The following is a 4109-nucleotide window of genomic DNA, read 5'->3' on the forward strand; positions in this document are numbered from 1 at the left end:
TTTTTAGTTTTTCGCCGGGCGTCGCAATGCTATTTGAATAAACCTTTTGCCCGTTTGCGTTCTCGTCGGGGCCGGGCCGGGCCGGGGTGCGCTGCCCGCACTACCGCGCGCGCGGGGGCGACACCGAGCGCGCACCCGAGGCGCCCCGAGCACACAGGCCACGGTGCAACCCGGGCGTTGTGCGCGCACCCCGGTGCGCCCGAGGTGCTGCGCGCGCACCCAGGTGAAATCGGTGTGCACCTCGGCCAGTGCGCGCTCGGTCGAGTCGCGCACGTTGGCCAAGGTGCACGGTGATGTTTCTTACTCTAAGGTTCCGCACCAGACGCCCGGGACAGGTGAGCGAAGCTGGGCGGGGCCGGGTGCGCGGCCGGGGCAGGTGCACGCAGCTGGAGAGAGCTTTGGAGCACACTTCGGAGCGCACCAATGATGCGCTCCATTCAAAAGTTTCCTGAAAAGGCAAAAAAAGTTGAGATTATAGAATTTCCCACTTGAGAGATTGTAAAAAAAAAAAATTTAAAATGAAGGAAACGCGGGTGCCAAGGTGTGCGCAGCCCAGCCAAGGTGTGCGCACCAAGGCGCCCACCCTGGCGAAGGTGCACGCAAGGTGCGCACCCGAGGCAAACCGGACAATTAACCCAACTTTCGACTTCGCGCGCACCTTGGAGCGCACTTCGGAGCGCTCCTTGGTGCGCACCAATCTTGGGCACCTCGGAGTGCACCATGGCGCCCACCAAGGTGCGCACCCGGGGCAAACCGAGCTCCGACTTCGTGCGCACCTTGGAGCGCACGAAAGGTGCGCACCATGGCGCCCACCAAGGTGCGCAGCCCAGCCAAGGCGTGCGCATCAAGGTGCGCACCCTGGCGAAGGTGCGCACCCGGGGCAAACCGAGCTCCGACTTCGTGCGCACCTTGGAGCGCACAAAAGGTGCGCAACCCAGCCAAGGTGTGCGCACCCCGGTCAAACCGAGCTCCGAATCGTGCGCACCAGAGGTGCACGCCATCGTGCGCACCTTGGAGCACACTTCGGAGCCCTCCTTGGTGCGCGCCGATGTTGCGCACCTCGGAGCGCACCCGGGGAAAACAATGCAATTAACCCGACTTTCGACTTCGTGGGCACCTCGGAGCGCTCTCGGGTTCGCACCTCGGAGCACACCGAGGTGCGCACCTTTGATGCGCTGCCTTCACCAATTTCCAGAAAAGGCAAGAAAACATTGAGAAGGTGTGCGCACCGAGGTGCCCACCCTGGCGAAGGTGCACGCGAGGTGCGCACCCGGGGCAAACCGGGCTCCGACTTCGTGCACGCCGCACCTTGGAGCACACTTCGGAGCGCTCCTTGGTGCGCACCAGGGCGCGCAACCCAGCCGAGGTGCCCACCCCGGCGAAGGTGCACGCGAGGTGCGCACCCGGGGCAAACCGGGCTCCGACTTCGTGCACGCCATGGTGCCCACCGCGGCGAAGGTGCACGCGAGGTGCGCACCCGGGGCAAACCGGGCTCCGACTTCGTGCACGCCGCACCTTGGAGCACACTTCGGAGCGCTCCTTGGTGCGCACCATGGTGCCCACCAGGGCGCGCAACCCCGCCGAAGGTGCACGCGAGGTGCGCACCCGGGGCAAACCGGGCTCCGACTTCGTGCACGCCGCACCTTGGAGCACACTTCGGAGCGCTCCTTGGTGCGCACCATGGTGCCCACCAGGGCGCGCAACCCCGCCGAAGGTGCACGCGAGGTGCGCACCCGGGGCAAACCGGGCTCCGACTTCGTGCACGCCATGGTGCGCACCGCGGCGAAGGTGCGCACCCGGGGCAAACCGGGCTCCGACTTCGTGCACGCCGCACCTTGGAGCACACTTCGGAGCGCTCCTTGGTGCGCACCAGGGCGCGCAACCCAGCCGAGGTGCCCACCCCGGCGAAGGTGCACGCGAGGTGCGTACCCGGGGCAAACCGGGCTCCGACTTCGTGCACGCCGCACCTTGGAGCACACTTCGGAGCGCTCCTTGGTGCGCACCATGGTGCCCACCAGGCCGCGCAACCCAGCCAAGGTGTGCGCACCAAGGTGCACGCGAGGTGCGCACCCGGGGCAAACCGGGGTCCGACTTCGTGCACGCCGCACCTTGGAGCACACATCGGGGCGCTCCCGGGTTCGCACCGGCGTTGCGCACCGTGGTGGGCACCTCGGAGCACACCAAGGTGGGCAGCGAGGTGCGCACCTTTGATGCGATGCCTTCACTAATTTCCATAAAAGGCAAAAAAAAAACGAGATTTTAAAATTTCCGTTTTGAAAGATAGTGAGAAAAAGGGAATGCTGGTGCCATCTTGAGCCCGCCCTGGTGCGCAGCCCAGCCAAGGTGTGCGCACCAAGGTGCCCACCCTGGCGAAGGTGCGCGCCCGGGCAATTAACCCAACTTCCAACTTCGCGCGCGCCAGGGTGGGAGCGCACCCAACAACCGGGCCTGGGAAGAGCCAATGCGAGAAACCCCACCAAACGCTCTGACAAAAAAAGAGGGGGCGCTCCAGTAACCCCGCTTCGGAGCGCACCCTGGGCAAACCCAGCCAAGGTGCCCACCCCGGCCAAGGTGCAGGCGAGGTGCGCACCCGGGGCAAACCGGGCTCCGACAACGTGCACGCCGCACCTTGGAGCACACTTCGTAGCGCTCCCGGGTGCGCACCTCAGAGCACACCAAGGTGGGCAGCGAGGTGCGCACCTTTGATGCGCTGCCTTCACTAATTTCCAGAAAAGGCAAAAAAAAAAGGAGATTTTAAAATTTCCGTTTTGAAAGATAGTGAAAAAAACGGAACGCGCGTGCCATCTTGAGCCCGCCCTGGTGCGCAGCCCAGGTAAGGTGCCCACCCTGGCAAAGGTGCGCACCCGGGCAATTAACCCTACTTCCGACTTCGTGCGCGCCAGGGTGGCAACCGGGCCTCGGAAGAGCCAATGCGAGAAACCCCACCAAACGCTCCGACAAAAAAAGAGGCGGCGCTCCAATAACCCCGCTTCGGAGCGCAGCCGGGGCAAACCCAGCCAAGGTGCCCACCCCGACGAAGGTGCACGCGAGGTGCGCACCCGGGGCAAACCGGGCTCCGACAACGTGCATGCAGCACCTTGGAGCACACTTCGAAGCACTCCCGGGTGCCCACCGGCGTTGCGCACCGTGGTGGGCAGCGAGGTGCGCACCTTTGATGCGCTGCCTTCACTAATTTCCAGAAAAAGGCAAAAAAAAATGAGATTTTAAAATTTCCGTTTTGAAAGATAGTGAAAAAAAAGGAACGCGGGTGCCATCTTGAGCCCGCCCTGGTGCGCAGCCCAGGCAAGGCATGCGCACCAAGGTGCCCACCCGAGGTGCACACCCGGGGCAAACCGGGCTCCGACTTCGTGCAGGCCGCACCTTGGAGCACACTTCGGAGCGCTCCTTGGTGCGCACCATGGTGCCCACCAGGGCGCGCAACCCAGCCAAGGTCTGCACACCAAGGTGCCCACCCCGGCGAAGGTGCACGCGAGGTGCGCACCCGGGGCAAACCGGGCTCCGACTTCGTGCACGCCATGGTGCCCACCGCGGCGAAGGTGCACGCGAGGTGCGCACCCGGGGCAAACCGGGCTCCGACTTCGTGCACGCCGCACCTTGGAGCACACTTCGGAGCGCTCCTTGGTGCGCACCATGGTGCCCACCAGGGCGCGCAACCCAGCCAAGGTGTGCGCACCAAGGTGCACGCGAGGTGCGCACCCGGGGCAAACCGGGGTCCGACTTCGTGCACGCCGCACCTTGGAGCACACATCGGAGCGCTCCCAGGTTCGCACCAGCGTTGCGCACCTTTGATGCGCTGCCTTCACTAATTTCCAGAAAAGGCAAAAAAAAACGAGATTTTAAAATTTCCGTTCTGAAAGATAGTGAAAAAAACGGAACGCGGGTGCCATCTTGAGCCCTTCCTGGTGCGCAGCCCAGGCAAGTTGTGCGCACCAAGGTGCCCACCCTGGCGGAGGTGCGCGCCCGGGGCAATCCGGGCTCCGACTTCGTGCACTGCATGGTGCCCACCAAGGCGCGCAACCCAGCCAAGGTGCCCACCGCAGCGAAGGTGCACGCGAGGTGCGCACCCGAGGTGCACACCCGGGGCAAAC

The sequence above is a fragment of the Cryptomeria japonica genome, unplaced genomic scaffold (genome assembly GCF_030272615.1).
Source record: "Cryptomeria japonica unplaced genomic scaffold, Sugi_1.0 HiC_scaffold_243, whole genome shotgun sequence".
Lineage (NCBI taxonomy): Eukaryota > Viridiplantae > Streptophyta > Pinopsida > Cupressales > Cupressaceae > Cryptomeria > Cryptomeria japonica.